General features: G+C 43.0%; 1 protein-coding gene across 4 annotated transcripts in view; it reads left to right on the top strand.

The window, feature by feature from the left end:
- The first annotated feature begins 615 nt into the window (after window positions 1-615).
- Window positions 616-20,174, top strand: part of FAM110B (family with sequence similarity 110 member B) — a 127,126-nt gene continuing 107,567 nt past the window's right edge. For all 4 annotated transcript variants that reach the window (XM_040487746.1, XM_040487750.1, XM_040487748.1 and 1 more), the window contains exons 1-2: window positions 616-739; window positions 19,399-19,496. The gene's annotated coding sequence lies outside the window, so the exon portion shown is untranslated. The remainder of the gene's footprint in view (window positions 740-19,398; window positions 19,497-20,174) is intronic.

The raw sequence follows: 20,174 nt of genomic DNA, 5'->3' as shown, positions 1-20,174 counted from the left end.
ATCTGAATACCTCACAAAACAGAAACTAGGGTATCTTTTAAACCATTTTAGAATCTGAGAAATCCGATGTCTCTTTGGTGAGTGTGGCCAGAGGGAGCTAGAACATGTATCCTCTGTGGCTCTTTGATGATTTTTTTTTTTTTTATCTATGAAACGGATACTTTTAGATAAATGGGTATACGGAGCAAAAAGAAGCCTAAGAGTTGAAGTGAAATCTGTATTCTCTATCATTACATAAGAAGTGACCACGAAACTTGGTGGCTCAAAAAATGATGTGTCTCATCCTCCCATTTCTGTGGGGGTCTGGGGTGTCTCGGGAAATTGCAGTCAGCGTGTTGCTGGGGCTGTGGCCACTGGGAGCCTGGACGGGGCCTGGAGGAGCTACATCCAGAGGGGCTCAGCTGGGTGCCTGGTGCATTGATGCTGGCTGGCTCTTGGTTGGGTGGGTGGACCTCAGTTCCTCCCCACCTGGGGCCTTTCCTACCCCTGTTTGAACTGTTTCGGTCACAGGTCCAATTCTTGGCCAGGAAGACTGGCTCCCCCCCTCTCCAACTCTCCTTAGTCCCCAGGTTTTTGCCGAGGTGCTCCTTTGCTCCAGGAAGTGCTCTAGGGAGACACCTGCAATGTTCATTGCTTCCAGGCGCGGTGATCGGCATGTGCTAGCCTAAAAGGGAACGTGCCTGGCGAAGTTTTCCTGAGGAAGGTCATCCCCCAGCTGAGTCACATCTACCTCCCTAAGGTAGGTGTTGCGTAGGTGAAGGGATGGGCTGGGGGTGGGGAGCTGGGGGGAGAAATTCAGGAGGGAAATTGCAGCCAGATGCGCCAGACCAAGTCAGGGAACTGAAGCGTGAAACGGCACGGGCCAGTCGGGCATGCTCCAAGCAATTGAGTTTTGCAGCGTAAGCTGAAATGTTTGGGTTGGGGAGGTCGGAGGGATGGAGAAGCCCCGTGTGCCCAGGTAGTGACGTTTGGACTAGCTTCCGAACCGTGCAGCGTGGGCACGTGGTCACGGTACCTGTGCTGCACGTTTTCTCGTTCATTCCTTCAGCAAAGACTTGAGCACCTGTTAGGTTTGAGGCGTGGCACGGCTCCACTTCTGAAAGGTGGAGATGTCTCCATTGTATAGAGGAGAGCCGCGTTGAGGGAGATGAATTGACTTGCCAAGGTCATGTAGCCCGTGACGCGGGGGCTCCGAGTGTCTGTCCGCATCGGTGTGAAAACCTGAAGGTACAGATGAGATGCAAACTAGTTTTTTTGTAAGAATCACCTGAGACACATATTTACAGTAAAGATTTCAAGGCCTCGCCTTAGGCTTATTTATTTCTGGGGGAGGGGCCTCGGGTGATGCTTGGCTATTGGTGAAGTCGAGAACCTGGCTTTGCTTTGGGCTTGAACTTTGCACAGTGTGGGTAGAGAAATCGGGAGAGATGTAATTATTGATATGGCTAATTTTAAGTCTACTCTCTTGTTACTTGTGTTCTGTTTATTTGATGGGTTTGTCCTTTCGTTCTGCCTAAGTTTGGATTTATCAAGTATTTTTTATTAAACATCTTTTTTAATGTTTATTTTTGAGACAGAGGGAGACAGAGCATCAGCAGAGGTGGGAAGAGAGAGAGAGGGGAGGCACAGAATCCAAAGCAGGCTCAGGCTCTGAGCTGTCAGCACAGAGCCCGACGCGGGGTTGGAACTCACAGACCGTGAGATCATGACCTGAGCCGAAGTCGGACGCCCAACCGACTGAGCCACTCAGGCACCCCTATCAAGTATTTTTTTAGTATGCCATTTTATCTCCTTGGCTGTTTAGCCAAGGTTTGTTTTTATTTTTTACTGGTTGTTCTAAGGATCCATCTATTTAATATTGAATTCGTATTACAACTTTCAGATTAATCTGAGAACCTTACAACAATACATTTCCATTTACCCTCTGCTGATCTGTTGTTATCCATTTTGCTTCTACCTAAGTTATCAACCTCACAAGACAATAGTATGTTTTGCTTTGTAGCCAATTATCTTTTTTAAAAAAGGTAAAAAAAAAAAAAAAAGAAAAAAAAAAAACTTTTAAAAAATTAAAAAAAACTTTACCATGCCTACACTCTTTACTCCTTCTTGTAGATCGGAGTTCTTCTGTTTGGTGTCATTTGCCTTCAACCCGAAGAACTTCCTGCATCATTTCCTGTAATGTGGATCTGCTCGTGACAAATTCTGACTTCTATTTCTCCTACTGAGAAACTGGCCATCATTAATATCTTTGTATGTAATGTGTTTGTTCCCTCTTGCTATTGATTTATTTGTTTGTTTATTATACCTTTGCTTTTTATGTTTAGCTTTCAGAAATTAGACCGTGATAGGTCTAGGTATGGTTTTCTTTGTATTTTTCTGCTTTGGATTCATTGAGCATCTCGAGTTAGCGGTCTGATATTTTTCAAATTTGGTACATTTCATTCACATTCCTTAAAATATTTTAAATACCATCATTCTCTCTCCTCTACTTATATTTTGGATTGTTTGATATTATTTCTCAAGTCATTGCTACTTAGTTCATGTTTTTTCTTTCTCTTTTTCTCTGTTTAATTTGGAAAATGTAAGATTACTGACTTGTTCTTTTGAAATGTCCAGTTAGCAGACCCATCCAACAAACGCCTCTTTTTCCAGATTTTCACTTTGTTAATTTTTTCTTTTTAATCTCAGTATTATTAATATACCATGTTCTATTAGTTTCAGGTGTAGAATATAGTGATTCAACAATTCTATACATTACTCAGTGCTCATCATGATAAGTGTACCATTTAATCCCCATCACCTATTTAACCCATCCCTCCTCCCTCTTCCCCTCTGATAACCATCAGTTTGTTTTCCGTATTTAAAAGTCTGTTTCTTGGTGTGTTTCTCACTTTTTTTCTTTGCTCATTTGTTTTGTTTCTGAAAGCCCACATACAAATGAAATCGTATGGTATTTGTCTTTCTCTGACTGATTTATTTCAATTAGCGCAGTACCCTCTAGATTCATCCATGTTGTTGCAGATGGCAAGATTGCACTCTTTGTCATGGCTGAATAATATTCCTTTGTGTGTGTGTGTGTGTGTGTGTGTGTGTGTGTGTGTGTATAAAACACATCTTCTTTATCCATTCGTCTATTGATGGACATTTGTGCTGTTTCCATAGTTTGGCTATTATAAATAATGCTGCTGTAAGCATAGGGGTGCACGTATCACTTTGAATTAAACAATTTTTGTGTACTTTTTGGGTAAATACCCAGTAGTGCCGTGACCGGGTGGTAGAGTATTTCCATTTGCAATTTTTGAGGAAACTCCATATCGTTTTCCAGAGTAGCTGCACCAGTTTGTGTCCCCCCTGGCAGTGCAGGAGGGTTCCTTTTTTTTCCCCATATCCTTGACAACACGTGTTGTTCCTTGTGTTGTTGATTTTAGTCATTCTGACAGGTGTGAGGCGATATCTCATTATAGTTGCGATTTGTGTTTTTCTGATCCTGAGTGACGTTGAGCATCTTTTCACGTGTCTGTTGGCCATCTGGATGTCTTCTTTGGAAAAGTGTCTATTCGTGTCTTCTGCCCATGTCTTCACTGGATTATTTGCTTTTTGGGTGTTGAGTTTGTAAGTTCTTCATTAGATTTTGGATACTAACACTTTATCCTGCATGTCATTTGCAAATATCTTCTCCCATTCTGTCGGTTGCCTTTTAGTTTTGTTGATTGTTTCCTTCACTGTGCAGAAACTTTTTATTTTTATGTAGTCCTGATAGCCCACCTTTGTGTTTATTTCCTTTGCCTCAGGAGATATCCCATCCAAGAAACTTTTTATTCAAATGCTGTATTTTTAGATTTTTATTTAGTTCTGTTTTAGAATTTCTGTTCTGTACTAATGTATCTCAGATCTTCTCCCATTGTACACTTATTTTCCGTATTTTCTTTTTTTTTTTTAACATTTATTTATTTTTGAGAGAGCCAGAGTGTGTGTGCTGCGGGTGGGGGAAGGGCAGACAGAGAGGGAGAGAGAATTCCAAGCAGGCTCCATGTTGTCAGCACAGAGCTTGACGTGGGGCTCGATCTCAGGAACATGAGATCATGACCTGAGCCGAAATCAGGAGTTGGATGCTTAGCCGACTGAGCCACCCAAGCACCCCTATTTTTCTATATATTCTTCAATATATTTTTTGTAGTTGTTTTAAAGTTCTTAACTACTTATTTCATTGATGGAGTCATCTGTGTTTGTTTTCTTATTGACGTGTTAATTCTTAATCATGGATCACATTTTCGTGTTAATTCTTAATTATGGATCACATTTTCCTGTTTCTTTGTATATTTCATAATTTTAAAAATCGTACCCTAGGTGGTGTAAATAAAACAGGAAAGACTGAAGTATAATATTTTGTTTGGTTCAGATCTCAGAGCCTGCCTGCTCTTTCTTCATAATGGAGATTAGGGTGAGGAACTGAATATTCAGATCCCTCAGAATTTAGCTAAACTATGGGTTATACTTTTAATTAAAATGAGTTCACCTGATACTCCTTTTTTTTATGATCTCAACATTTCATCTGGGAGAGGCTTGGACTACCATTTTAGATGCTTTGATTCCCCTTTGTCCTCAGAGATTGAAATACCATGAGAATGCATGGGCTCTGTGATTTCCCTTGGCTTTCTAGCATCTTCACTGTTGCTCTCTTGTCTGCTTTTGCACAGGAGGGTATGGGGGGTAGATTGGAAGAATTACTAGGAAAGGTGATTTGCTGCTGCATTTTTGGTTCTTCCAGATTCCAGTCTGTCTGTCCTACCGGTTCGCACTGTCCCGTAATGCTGGTCTCTGTCCGTGTTCCTGCCAGGTCAGGTCCGTCCGTGGACTACTTCCTCCCCCCGCTTCAGACTAGCCAGGCTCAGCCTATGCAGACATGCACCCTAGGCTGGCTTTCAGCTTGCCTGTGAAGGGCTTGTTTCTTACTGAATGTGGGTCATCGAGGCTTCTGTGCATTTATTACCCTTTGCTGGACGCCCAGAAAAGTATATTTTTATTTGGTCCGGGTGAAATTTCTCGTTACCATGAGATCAAAGGCCTTTCTACGTGCTCTGTGTCGTAATTGGAAATGGAAGTCTCATTGTACATTTATTTGAAAGCAAATACCCAAAACTTTGAAATCCAACAGTGAGCTCCCTGGGTTCCGGTGGGGTTCGACCGGTGGAAAACGCTGGCAGATGGTTGGTGTAAGGTGATGTGGCGGGATTCTCACACAGAGAGAGTCGTGACGCTGAGGCTTTTTATCCAGGAGGCAACTTTTATTCATGCCGGCACCGCTCAGTTGGGTTTGTGCCCCAAGATCTGGGCGCCGCACATCACGTGGCATAGTTGTTTTATACATTTTCTCTTTCTTTGTCTCCCGTATATGGTAACACATGTAAACATGCAGTCTGATTAAGCAGGCTCAGTTGACAAGGTCATGAGGGATGTTGTCATGTAGGCGCGTCACCAGGTTACCTTGGGAGTTTTCTCTCCCTTTTTTCTCCCTCCTTAGGGAGGGGACCCTACCACAGTGAAGGTGCTGAGTGACATTCTTCCACTGTTTCCTTTCTCCCAAGACGAAAATCTGGGACCTACGCAATTCTAATGAGCCAACCCTAGTTACCGGTAGCCGACAATAAAACACGATAGTCCGCAAGAGAATAAAAATAAAATCAAACGTTGTTCCCTGGCACTTGCTGAGACAGACTTCTTTTCAGTCATGAAACTGCCCGATCAAATGCAAGTCGGGAAGCAGGAAAAGTTAAAGATGCATACATAAAGTGAACCCAGAGCTGTCTTAGTCTATTTGGGCTGCTGTAACAATCTACCAGAGACTGCGTAGCTTAAATAATGATCATTTGTTTCTAACAGCTCTGGAGGCAGGGAAGCCCAAGATCAAAGTGTGGGCAGATTCCGTGCGTCAGGAAGGCCCATTTCTTGGCCCGTAGACAACTGTCTTGTCTTGTGTCCTCACAGGGCAGAAGGTCTCTTGTGTCTCTTTCGTAAGGGCACTAATCCCATTCAGGAGGGCTCCACCCTCATGACCTAACGACCCCCCAGTGGTACTGCTTCCTAATACTATCGCAGTGGGTTCATTGCAATAACATTACTACCACTGAGGGTCCAACCATAAAGGATTATTTACTCTATTTCAGGTTTCAAGCCAGTGGTCGTAAATGTATTATCCTTTAACTCGGGACAACTCTGAGTAGAACGGAGATTTAAGTTGGGAATTGTTTGACTACAGAACATGCACCTTTAACCTCTAAGCTATAAATACTCCCTTGTTTAACCACTTTTTAACCCTTGTTTAAATTATGTGGTGTATTATACCACATAATGTACCCCCTCATTTTTGGGGGGGGTGTTATATTTGTCTTATCCGTTACTTTTTGATCAGTCGGTAGTATTTTTATCCAATACCTAGTTTTTTTGCAAACATTGATTTGAGATGGATATAAAAGAATTCAAAGACTATGTTTTTGAAACATATAATTCGTTTGGGGAAGGCTTACATAAAATAGCCACGTAGCCAGAAACTACTGCAAAAGATCATATAATAACTGCTATATTTGATGGAGCAAGCTGTATTTTTTATCGTGCAATTTAGTATTACCGTTAAGATCGCAAAATTGCCTTAAATGTGATGGAGCCATTAATTTGATGTTTACCAGTGGTGTCGCTCTTTCCTGGCCATTTATTTTGACACGAATTTTCCCAAAGCCCTAAAGCTAGGGCACAGCAGACATCAAAAATGAAACGTTCAGTCCCGGGTGTAACTGTACCCTGACTTATTTTACAGACACGCCAGGTGGCCTGGCTCGCACTCCCCACCCTCTCGATTGCCGGAAGCAGCCTTGAGAAGGGAGCCATGAGCAGCACTGAATGCTGGTCTTCCTGGATCCCACTAGTGCAGTCAGACTCTTGCTGTAATAAACACAGGGACTTATATTGGGACCGTCCATCCGCAGGGGCCTCACTGGAGAGACTCGTCTGGCTCTGCACTTACATCCTAAGGGCAAAGACTTTCCCGGGATACGCGTAGACGCAGGCTAAGGCATGGATGAACCTGGAAGACTTAGGCTACGTAAAATGAGCCAGTCACAAAAGGACAAATGCCAATGAATCCCACTTACATGAGGTCCCTAGAGAATTCGTGGAGACAGAAACAATGGTGGATGCTAAGTATTGGATGAGGGAACAGGACACAGAATTTACTCATTCATTAATTTGTATTTAATGGGTACAGAATGCCAGTTTTTCAAAGTGAAAAGAGTTCTGAAGATGGGTGGTGGTGATGATTGGACAAGAATAGGAATGTGTACTTAATGACACTGAACTGTATGTTTAAAAATGGTTAAGATGGGGGGCACCTGGGTGGCTCAGTCGGGTAAGTGTCCGACTCTTGGTTCGGCTCAGGTCACGATCTCACGGTTCATGGGTTCAAGCCCCACGTTGGGCTTTGCGCTGACAGCGTGCAGCCTGCTTGGGATTCTCCCTCTCTCCCTGTCTCTGCGCCTCCCCCACTCATGCTCACTCTCTCAAAATAACTAAACGTTCTAAAAAATGGTTAAGATGGTAAGTTTTATGTTATGCGTATTATGCCACTATTTAAGAAATGTAATGATATAAAACATGATGGAAAGTATGCATTTCGATGCTGAGAAGAAAAAGAAGTGCCCAGTAGATTGTGTTACATTTTATTGACATCATGCCTAATTTTTATAGGATAGCAGAAAATGCCAGTGTTGATGTTGGCATTGTTCTATACTTGCTTATTAATGAGACAAATAGCTTTTTCAGAGAAAGCTAAAAGTAGAGATTCTTTGGCCTGAAATCATTGCCACCCATTCTGGAAAGTACTTGAAAGGGACTCTGGTGATACTTCTCACCTAGACAAAGGGCCCCAGACCTTGGCATTGTTAAACAGAGATTTGTCTCTTGAGGACCAAATAAAAAACAACAGTGTGGGAAAGCCGCTGTGCCTGCATGTTTGATGAGCGTAACTAGTGTGTGTGTGTGTGTGTGTGTGTGTGTGTGTGTGTGTGTGTGTGTCTTACAAACAGTTTAATTGCTACTTAGAGTCCCTGCAGTCCTCACTGAATATATTATGGAGACTAATTGTTTTCAATTTATTATTTATTTTGAGAGAGAGAGAGAGAGCGCGTGAGCCAGGGAGGGGCAGAGAGACAGGGAGAGAAAGAATCCCAAGCAGGCCCCATGCTGTCAGTGCAGAGCCCAAAGGGGGTCTCTAGCCCACGAACCATGAGATCATGACCTGTGCTGAAATCAAGAGTCAGATGCTTACCGGACTGAGCCACCCAGGCACCCCAGGGCACCCCTTCTTTGAAGGAAAAAAAAAGGTGAGGGGAGACTCAAATCTGATCAACACCTTTTTTGGGATTGGGAGATGCCTTGTAGGATGGGAAATTGCCAGTTTACAATCATAGAAGAGAAAAGAATTTTGTTGACATAATGTTGTGGCCTGGTGAGGTTTTTTAAGTACTATTACATAATTTTTATAATTTTGAGGGAGGTAGTGATTAATTTAATAGGTACTGACTCAAAAAGTGTAGCTTACAGAGGTAGAATTATCATATGCCCCAGATATTCTACTTCTGGATATACGCCCGAAAGAATGGAAAGCAGGGTCTCAGAGATATTTGTACACCCACGTTCACAGCAGTATCATTTACGGTAACTATAATGTTAGTTATAAGCAACTCAAGTATCTGTCAGTGGATGAATGAATAAGCAACCTCTGGTATATCCCTAGAAAGCCATACTATTCAGCCTTGAAGAGGAAGGAAATTCTGACACGGGCTACAATAGGGGTGACCCTTGAAGACATCACACTAAGTGAAGTAGGCCAATCGCAAAAGGACAGATACTGCCTGATTCCACTTATGTAAAATACTCAGAGCGGTCGAGATCATAGGGACAGAAAATAGTTGCCAGGGACGGGGCGGGCGGGGTGGGGGTGGGGCTTGTTGTTTGATGGGTCCAGAGTTTGCGTTCTACAAGATAAAAAGAGTCCTGTAGATGGATGGCGGTGATGATTGCACAACGTTAGGAATGTGTTTAAGAGCACTGAACTGTACACGTAAAAACCGTGTAAGATGGTAAATTTTGTGTTGGGTATTTTACCGCCACAGAAAATGAAAAAATAATAGCAATTTAAAGATCGGTCTCCAGGGGCGCCTGGGTGGCGCAGTCGGTTAAGCGTCCGACTTCAGCCAGGTCACGATCTCGCGGTCCGTGAGTTCGAGCCCCGCGTCGGGCTCTGGGCTGATGGCTCAGAGCCTGGAGCCTGTTTCCGATTCTGTGTCTCCCTCTCTCTCTCTGCCCCTCCCCCGTTCATGCTCTGTCTCGCTCTGTCCCAAAAATAAATAAACGTTGAAAAAAAAAAATTAAAAAAAAAAAAAAAATAAAAAAAAAAAGATCGGTCTCCAGAGACGACCGATGCTTTTTGGCGTAGGTTATATAGTAAGTTCTTCATTCCCATGTGTCTTCTTGAAAGAAGTCTTATCCATAAGGTAGGTTAATAAGGGGTTTTGAACGGAAAATTTTGAGTAACTTACAAAATATACGTTTTCTACAACGGTGTCTGCTGGACAAAGAGGTACAGTGACTTTGGAAGGATGAATCTGACAAAAAAAGAATCTCTTCGTGTATTTTGGATTTAGGAAATCTCTGGTGGTGTACAAGTTCGAAAAATTTCAAGGAAGGAAGCTCCTGTATTCTTTCTTCCCAAAGTAGCATGTTAGTCCTACAGAACGTATCAAAACTACCCTTGTTTATATTCACGTCCATGCCCGTAAATAACTTGTCCCACCCACACCTGCTGGCACACACAGCTACTTACATACACTGTCGGTTTTGTGATTTTGTTAATCTTTTCGAAATGAGATCTTTCAGGTACTGACAATCACCAAAACCCTGGAAAATGGCATTAGTAATTGGATCATAGCCAATCAGTTACGTCCTCGATTTTTTAAACATGGATTTGTATAATAAGCTCTGTGTCGGGTGTTACAAAATGAACTTTGGAAATGTGCAGCGTTCTTTCTAAAAAAATGTGTTGTTTGGAACCAGGTGCATTTATCCTTAGGATACATTTGTGACACGGATATTGTAGTAAGCACTTGAGGGGTTTTCCATGATGACATTTTTCAGAAATTTCTGTCTTGACTCTAACCTTTCTTTTCCCAAATGTGTTTTGCTAGTAAGTGTTACTGTTTATAGAGAATCGGTGAGCAAAAGTGATGGGATACATTTGAGTGAATTTCATGAAACTTTTAAGTATGCTTTTTCTTTTTTTGTCAAGCCTAGAGAAATATAGGTATCTGTTTAAACTTAGTGCAGTTAAATTAATTATTGGAATACATAAAAAGCCTCTTTTTCAGGTGCTTAGGTGGCTCAGTCGGTGGAGCATCTGACTTCACCTCAGGTCATGATCTCATGGTTCGTGAGTTCAAGACCCACATTGGGCTCTCTGCTGTCTTCCCAGAGCCTGCTTCAGATCCTCTGTTCCCCTCTCTCTCTGCCTCTTTCCCCCCCTCAAAAATAAATAAACATTTTTTAAAAGCCTCTTTTTAAACTGTCTTCACAGCACGTGAGGAGTATTATGTCAGGTGATTATGGTCTTGTTGGTTTGAACCTCCAGAAGATTCTTTAGTGGTATAATCCTGTCTTTTTGGAAAGAAAAGGTAATTTTCTAGGCTTAGAAATCAGTGATTCATAATCCAGTGACTCCTATGTGCCTGGCATTTTTACACATTTTGTTGAGACATCTTATTGCGAAGTAGGCAGTATTTCCATTCGTTAAGGGAAAAGCAGGCAGGACGAGGCGGCTGAGACATCGGCATTTAGTGAGTGTTTGCCATGTACTGGTTCCTTCATTACCTCCTTTATAATACACTGGCACATCGTCCTCACAATGGCCCTTCGAGGTAAGGGCTATAATTATCTTCATTTTATAGACTACGAAACCTGGGCTGTAAGAGGTCAAGTTAGTTACTCAAAGTCACTTAGTGAAGGCGTGGAAGCAGGATTTGAGCCCAGCTGACTTTGCAACAGCCGAGCGCGTCCATTGGGTAATCATTTTGGTTCTAATATTCTATCCCAACCAGGGCTGCTTGGATTCTTTAGAAAAATGCCCACGTGTCTTCTGTAGCTCCAGGATGATAGTGTTTGTCTGGGCTTCCTCTGTGTCTCCTGCATAACCCAAGTTGATACACTGCTCATGGGTATAAGGGCAGAGGGGACATACAGAACTGGGCTACCTTGGAATCCCTGACTCGTCGAAAATACCTATGAAGTGTCACAACCTGGGCGAAATCCTAGGGATTAGGATAACCAGGCAGGGGGTTTAAGGTTTAGCAGGGAGATGCAGCCATAACTAATCTTTGTATACGGGGTGAGCGTTTTCCTGGAGACCAGTAAGCCGCCGTGGGCATGGAGCGGGGGGGGACGTGGTAAAGCATGGAATTCTTCTCGCAAGAGGGCTGGGACAGACTCTGTGAAGGCCGTGTGGGCCGAAGGCTCCAGACACACGTCAGGAGGTGTGAGGTATTTCAGACCGCGAGTGGCACGTACACAGTGAAGGCAAGAAAAAGTGTGGCCCTGTGATCATGTTCTGCAGTGATTCAGAACCGCTGGACGCAGCGTATGAGGGAGAATGACAGGCGAAATTGATAGGGGGCCCTGTCTGCCAGCCTGCGGGGTGTTGGGCCCGGATCCCAGAGTGATCAGTGACCGAGAGCCCCTGAAAGAGCACAAACATTGTGGGCACGGGGGTGGGTGGGGGCACACGGTCCTAAAAGGATACGAGAAAGATTGATTTTGCTGCTGCACGGAAGCTTGACAATCAGGGCGTTGAGAGACGGGCTGTGGGATGACAGGTAGCATGTTACCATGAAGTCTTAGAAAGAGAACGTGGCTGAATTCTCGGCTCAGTAAACTTGTGCTGCCAAGTCTCCCTACCTCACGAGGCAGCGTCTTCAAATTTGACATTGTTCAGGCGTGGGCGGGGGCTGGGTGGGGAAAATGGATGATGGGCACGGAGGCACTTGTGGGGATGCGCGCTGGGTGGTGGATGTAAGGGATGAATCACTGGGTTCCGCTCCTGAAGCCAGGTCCACGCGGTATGTTAACTGACTTGAATTTAAGTAAATACATAAAAAAAACAAACGACGGGCGCCTGGGTGGCGCAGTCGGTTAAGCGTCCGACTTCAGCCAGGTCACGATCTCGCGGTCCGGGAGTTCGAGCCCCGCGTCAGGCTCTGGGCTGATGGCTCAGAGCCCGGAGCCTGTTTCTGATTCTGTGTCTCCCTCTCTCTCTGCCCCTCCCCCGTTCATGCTCTGTCTCTCTCTGTCCCACAAATAAATAAACGTTGAAAAAAAAATTAAAAAAAAAAAGAAAAAAAACAAACGACCTTGCGATTGCTAAGTGATGCTATGTTGATATCACGAGCTACCTTTGCTCCTCTAACTCCTGCCATTCAGAATAGTGTCTCCTCCTTCCTACGATAATCCACCTTCCACCCCCACTCCCCTAGTTGATTGAAATGTATTTCTTGGGCCTTTTCCTATCTGCCCATGTTTCAGTGTGTCAAGGTCCGACAGTATCCAACACCCTGATCAGCCTGGGTTGTATAGGCGGTACGGGGTAATTCCAGGCTCATACATCATCTTGGGGACTTAGCGGTGGGCGGATGGCAACATGCAGAAGGTTCGGGCACCTAAGCTGGACTTCAGAATGAGACTTGTAATGCTTACGTCCAGAGCGTAATAGAGCATTACCCTTCCACCTGTACGGTTGATGCAGTTAGAGCAGAGTAGTACTTCTGTGTATTTGTTTTTATTTTTAAAAAAATTTTTAACATTTATTTATTTATTTCTGAGAGAGAGAGACACACACAGCACAGCGGGGGAGGGGCAGAGAGAGAGAGGGAGACACAGAATCCGAAACGGGCTCCAGGCTCCGAACCGTCAGCCCAGAGCCCGACGCGGGGCTTGAACCCAGGAACCAAGACATCATGACCTGAGCGGAAGCCCGACGCTCAACCGACTGAGCCACCCAGGCGCCCCTACTTGTGTGTATTTGTTTTCAATGTGATACTTTTGTTAGTTCAGCCTGTAATTTTACCAGTATTTTATGTATATGTAACACTTGAGTGATAAACTCAAGCTCATAGGTCTTTTTCAGATTAATTACTTTATCACTCCTAACTGCAGAGTGTGTTACTTATATTTTTTCGTTGATAAACTTAGGAGGGGCAAGGGCTCTTTCTTACTTAATCTTGGGGTCTTTTTCCATCTAGTTACCAACACGTGGCAGCCCCTCAGGGAATATTTACTAAATGAATGCAATTTTCCCTTATATCTGACACTAACGCTATAAAATTATCCCATCTTTATACATGTAGAATCACTGTTATGTAATATTGTAGCCATTTTTAACCTCTGAATCAGCTATAATTTTGATAAGCCTACCTTACATCCTTATTTACATCATAGATAAGCTTGTCCAGTAGACCAGCTCAGAGCCTTGTGGATGCTTAAAAAGTGTTTCCCAATTAACCTATCAAAGAGTTTTAAATAATAATTTTGGAGTTGATTTACAATCTGACCCATATTTCTTCACATTTCTATACTTGTTGGGTTTTTTTTGTCTCTGCATTTATTGATAATTCTTCAGTCTCCTATGTATTACCCCACATGGATCATCAGTAGTTTTAGGAAGATTATCCGCTTACAATGAGGGGGAGTTTATTTTAGACTAAATATTATTAGCTCATTTTTTTTGGAAATCTGTTATAAGGCTACAACCTATCGGAAGTTGTAGAAAAATGGAAGAATTTAGTTTCCCTATCAGCAATTTGACTATTGGTTTTTTTTCTTTTTCTTTTTTGGTGGTCTCTAGGTACTGACCCATCATTGATTGCTATAATCTTTATTAAGTATTGGACGATGTTGGGGCGCCTGTGTGGCTCAGTCAGTTGAGTGTCTGGCTCTTGATTTTGAAAGCCTCAGGTCATGATCTCACACTTCGTGAGTTCGAGCCCCACATCAGGCTCACACTGACAGTGCAGAGCCTGCTTGGGATTCTCTCTGTTTTCCTCTCTCTCTCAAAATAAATAAATAAACTTAAAAAAATAAAGTATTGGGAAATGTTGAGTACATTTTTAGGTTTTATTAATGAGATTGCTGATTTTCAAGTTAAATGATGGTGGCACTGAGTTTTGTTTGTCCTTAATCAGGTTTGTTTAGTTATACTGTGTATGCAATTAAGTTCACTGATTTTAAGGGTATAATTCAGTGAATTTTCACAAATATGCCCGATTGAGGCACCTGGGTGGGTGGCTCACTTGGCTGAGCGTCCAGCTCAGGTCATGATCTCTTGGTTCATGAGTTCAAGCCCCACATCAGGTTCACTGTTCTCTGCGCAGAGCCCACTTCAGATCCTCTGTCCCTCTCTTTCCCCGTCCCCCACTTGCACTTGCTGAAAAATAAATAAAACATTAAAAAATTTAAAAAACAACAACAACAAATGTGCACGATCATGTAGCAGTACTCCTACTACGACATAGATCATTTCCTTCTCCCCGCCCCCAGCATGTTCTATCATCCCTCTCTGCATTCACCCCTTCTCCCCGCACCCTGGCCCCTGGCAATAATTGATCTGCTTTCCTTGCTAGAGTTTTGCCTTCCAAAAAAAGTCTATGTAAATGGATTTATGCATATGGTCTCTTGTGTTTGGCTTCTTAGTATAACGTTTTTGAGACTGACTTACGTTATCGTATGCATCAGTAATTCTTTTCTTTTTATGACTGAGTTGTGTTCCTTTGTGTACTACACCATAATTTGTTTCCTTCTTTATCAGTTGGTGGACATTTGCATTCTTCCAAGTTTGGGGCTATTATGAATAAGGCTACTCTCTGCATTCTTGTGTAAGTCTTCAGCATTTGGGTCTTTAAATTTCTCTTGGGCAGATGCCTCAGAGTGGAATTGCTGGGTCATCTGGTGTGTGTTTCACTTTATAGGAAACTGCCCAATTATTTTTCAAAGTGCCTGTAACGTGTTGAATTTTCTGCCAGCAGGTGTATAAGGATCCCAGTTGCTCCGTTTCCTTGCAAACACCTGGTATTTTTGCTGTTTTAAAAGTTGGTCATTCTTGTGAGTTTCTAGTGGTATCTCATTAAGGTTTTGCTTTGCATTTTCCTGCTGACTATATTGAAGCTTTCTTCTTGTGCTCACTTGGCATTTGTTTATTTTCTTCGTTGAAGGTGTTTAAATCTTGGGGCACCTGGGTGGCTCAGTCGGTTGGGCGGCCGACTTCGGCTCAGGTCATGATCTCACGGTCCGTGAGTTCGAGCCCCGCGTCGGGCTCTGTGCTGACGGCTCGGAGCCTGGAGCCTGTTTCGGATTCTGTGTCTCCCTCTCTCTGACCCTCCCCCGTTCATGCTCTGTCTCTCTCTGTCTCAAAAATAAATAAACGTTAAAAAAAAAAAATTAAATCTAGTCTTCCCCCCTACCCCCGCCCAGTGGGGTCTTTTGTCTGGCATTGGGTTTTAATACCATTAACGAGTTATTCTGAAGAGATACAAGGAAGGTATTTTGTTGCTGACTTATTTTCAAGAAGGGAATTCCTTTCAGTGGGTATTTTGTTTCCTGCACCATTTTTTAAATTTATTTTTATTTTTATTTTTATTTTTATTTTTATTTTTATTTTTATTTATTTATTTATTTATTTATTTATTTATTTATTTATTTTTTGCTGCTGTTGTGGGCATGGCCAGAGGGATTCATCTGTTATCTGTTGGTTTCTTTTCATGTATCTCACCCTGCTTCCTGACATCCGTAGTTGACCCTTGGACAATGCAGGGGTTATTAGGGTGCTGAAACCCCACCATGCACTCAAAAATCCACATCCAGTTTTTAACTCCCTCAAAAAGTTAACTGCTAACAGCCTAGTATTTATTTTTATTTTCTTTAAGTTTATTTCTTTATTTTGGGAGAGAGAGAGAGACACAGAGAGGCAGCAGGGGAGGGGTAGAGAGAGGGAGAGAGAGAATCCCAGGCACGCTCTGCTCTGTCAGCACAGAAGCCAAGTAGTGCGTGGGGCCCGATCTCTTCAACCACGAGATCGCGACCTGAGCTGCCATCGAGAGTCAGGCGCTTAACCGACTGAGCCCCCCCTTAACTGCTAACAGCCTCCTATGGACCAGAAGCCTGACTGGTAACACAAAATTGGGCACGTATTTTCTGGTCATATGTTTTATAGAGAAAACAGAATGTTATTAAGATCCTAAGGAAGAGAAAATGCATTTACAGTACTGTACCCCATTTATTGGGAAAAGCTTGCGTATAAGTGGACCCTCACCGTTCAAACCCATGTTGGTCAAGGGTCAGCTGTACTGCTTACTAAACCTGTCGACTCGTTCTCTGAGAAAACCCACGTGGTTTTACTAGCTCCCCCCGCCAAACACACATACATATGTATACACTGATCGTGTGCAAACCTTGCCTCGCCTAATTATTCCCCTCATCAGCCAACAGTAGGCAAGGACAGCCTCTCATGCTTTTTGGTTCCCTTGTACCTGGCACTCGGCGCAGAGTAAATAACTGAGGAGGCGACAGATGACTGCTGATGGTAATAAGTTGCTGGTCTAGGTAAATTAAGTGCTCTTGAGTGATTCCAGAGTTTTGGAGAATAAGAGTTCTGTCTGAACTGATGGATCTAAAAGTAAATTATCTTAATTCTTACTTTAAAAACTGCTTATATAAGCTTTTACTGTAGAATACCTACATTTTGCTTGCTAGCTCTCTATAAAATCTTCTTGAAAATGTGTTGTAGCAAAGCCATGATTATGATTTGACTGTGAACAAGAGAGGGAAATTCTATTTTTAGAGTAGACGTATCTAGGTTAGAAAACCTAAGAGTATCCCAAATTTTATTTGGGACTTCTCCTGGGCATTTGTGGCTTAATCTAGCTTTATCAGTGGAGCAAAGGGCAGTGTATGTTTTTGATCATTTTGAGTAGCGTTTCATATTAATGTAAAGTCAAGTTGACGTTTCAAGTGGTGTTCATGCTGTGTAGAGTCATGGGTGTGTAAGAAATAGATGAAAATGTGAACTCTGAAGAATTTATTTATAGGAATTAAAGATCAGTGAGAATCTAATAGAGCACTGGATTGGCACCTATGAAATCTGAGATATAGGACCAGGTGAGCTGTGTGACTTTGGAGAGGTCACTTGACCACTCTGGGCTTTCATTTCCTCGGATGTGAAATGAGCGGATTTGAGCAGATGACCATACAATGGTCTTAGCTTTAAAATACATGCTGTGAATTATTTTTTATGAGGATGATTTCGATGTCACATGGCAACTTTGAAGACAAATCCAATCCTGAAATTCATTTACGGTGTTATTCTCCACCCCGATCCGAGGTGTGACTTTTGACATCTCTCAATCATTAGAGTAAGGTTGACCTCTTTGTTGTCTTCTCTCTTCAAAAGTGTGAGAAAGAGAAAGCAAAAGTAACGATAAAGGTGAAAAGGAATTTGTGATGCGATTTAGGGCAAAACAAAAAAATTGTAGTTGGAAAATAGTAAAATGTAAAACTTTTTACTTTGTTATTATGAGTCACCATCAATCCCAAGTACCTCTGGGCCCAATTTAATAAAAATTTCCCTAATGCTTTGTCAAAGGTGTATGATTTTAGTCATTTGAATTCTGGAATCATATACTTCAGCAGGCAAATGAAGTCTTTTTTTTTTTTAAATTTTTTAAACATTTATTCATTTTTGAGAGACAGAGACAGAGTGTGAGTGGGAGAGGGGTAGAGATAGAGAGAGGGAAACACAGAATCCGAAGCAGGCTCCAGGCTCCGAGCTATCAGCCCAGAGCTCAATGCAGGGCCCGAACTCACGGACCGTGAGATCATGACCTGAGCTGTAGTCGGACGCTCAACCGACTGAGCCACCCAGGCACCACCAGATAAAGTCTTAAGTTGCAGTTAGTAAACAATTAAACAGAAATGTAGAACTTGGAGTTCATATTTCTCTTCTGATCTAGTACTAATTTTTACTTTAGGTTCTTGTTGAACCTTGTTAGATACAGGCACAGGGAAAGTAGATTGTTTTGAAAGTTTTAACTGTGAGTGTGGGAAGTGTCAGTCTGAGTTGTTATTTAAATAGACATTTTCAGGCTTGCTTTCTATTTTTTTTTTTTTAAAGCTATGCAAAATCTAGGTCAAGATCTGCAGCCTTGCTAATAAACTTCTGGCTTATCGTTCATTACGCATCACTCCAGAAAGGAGATAATGATGGTTGGGAAAGTTGGCATTGACCTTAATGAAGTGGTTAAAATTTTTACTATTGCTTACTCCTATATCCATGCAAAATATACAGTAGATCTCAATAAAAAAGATAACTTGTTACGGTCAGTGCATTTTCCTTCCTGTCTGTAGCTCCCACTTTCACGTAAACAAAGATCTAGTTATTTGGATTGATGATACACAAGGAGAACAGGTACAAGAGGAGAAGACGTTTACATTTCCCACCGCGGTATTTTCTTTTGAGTTGCCGGATGTTTAGATAACAACCACTTTCATGATCGATGCAAGTATATCCAAGTATAATAAGAGCGTTTATGTGTCAGACAGATATACGGATTGGACTCTCCGTCTCTTCCCCCCCTTTGTGAACCGGAATCGTGTTGTTTCTGGGCCTGAGCGCACGCCTGGTCAATGTTAATTGTTTCCTTCCTAAAAATGAAACATTGTGCGCTCACAGTTTGGGACGTCGTTGCCTCCAAGGTCTGTCCTGGCTCCAAGAGAAAGAAGCCCCGGGACAACGAGGCGTGTGTGTGTGTGTGTGAGCTCATGCTTAACTGCATTCAGAGAATGGGACAAGCAGTGTGGCCCGTTTCGTAATATCTTATTCCCTTCCAAACGTTAACCAAGTTCCTCCAGCGTAGCTGTTTCCTTCCCCAGTGATACAGTTGTTGGTGAAGAAGCTCCCCCGTTTCCTGCGTGGTTTTGGGAACTAGGACTGACAAGGCCTGTGGGGGCCTTGAGGTTGGAGTGCCATAAAGCCACCTGGGTGGGGGCTCCAGGCAGATGGCAGTACACAGGCTCCTTGTTGGGTTTGTTTTCCAATGAACGTCCAAACGCAGCCCCCCCCCCCCCAACGGTTGAAATTTGCTAGAGCAACTGCATTTGAAAGAGGCTTTGGGCTCCATTTTCCCCGGGGATGTTAGGAAATACACTGTCTCTGTTATTCAGTGAAAATCGGTCTTTTTTTTTTTTTTTTTTAATGATACTTGAAAAGTTAATCACTTATATCCTCCAGAATAATTTTTGTGTGTCTTTTTCCTTTAGAAATCCCCAGTTGGGCATCCAGAGCGCCTACCCTGTTCTTTCTGCATCTTGAATCGGGCGTTAACAGGACACTCTAAGGTCTGAAGGGGAAATAAAAGGTAATTAAAACTTTTCTTATTAAATTGATGTGTAACCCTGATGACCGTAAAGTAAATACAACCTTTTATCTGTTGAGCAGAGTTTAGGTGTTTTCTTCCACCACTTGCCCCCCCCCCCACCGCCCCCACCTTTCCATTCTGATTTACTTTCCCTTCCCCTCTTCTGTTCCCTCCTTTCTCTGTTCCTGTTTCTTTTCTCCCTTTCCCCTCCTTCCTCCTTCCCCCCTCCTCCTTCTCACCCCGCCCCCCCCCTTCTTTGCATGCATTCATCCAGCAGATGTTTGTGACATCTGTCCCGTGGTGCAGCTCACTGTCCTGAGCCCGCCCATGCCATCCTGTCTTTCTTGCCCTGGGGGAGTGGAGGGGTTGCCAGAAAGCCCCTCTTGGGATCTGCTGCCCACCTGAGCACCGTGTCTGCCGGTCTCTGCTCCTGCCCCTGGCTGTCACTGTCCTCACCGTCCCTGAAACCCATGGGCTCTCCCCGACCTTTTTGAAGCTGCCTGGGCGTTTACCTGCAGGGGCTTTTCCGTGAATTCTGTGGCTATTTTAACTCCCCAGTTCGGACTGTCAGGATCGCAGTCGCTCACGGGGTAAGTAGAGAAAGGTGCAGTGGTGTGCTGGCCCCTGACTGGTGAATTTGTAAGTGTTCTCGCTCGGTGTGAGATTTGGCATCTTTTT

Source organism: Herpailurus yagouaroundi, unplaced genomic scaffold (genome assembly GCF_014898765.1).
Source record: "Herpailurus yagouaroundi ecotype Mexico unplaced genomic scaffold, PumYag 165, whole genome shotgun sequence".
NCBI lineage: Eukaryota > Metazoa > Chordata > Mammalia > Carnivora > Felidae > Herpailurus > Herpailurus yagouaroundi.
This window is presented reverse-complemented; position numbering and strand designations above follow the sequence as displayed.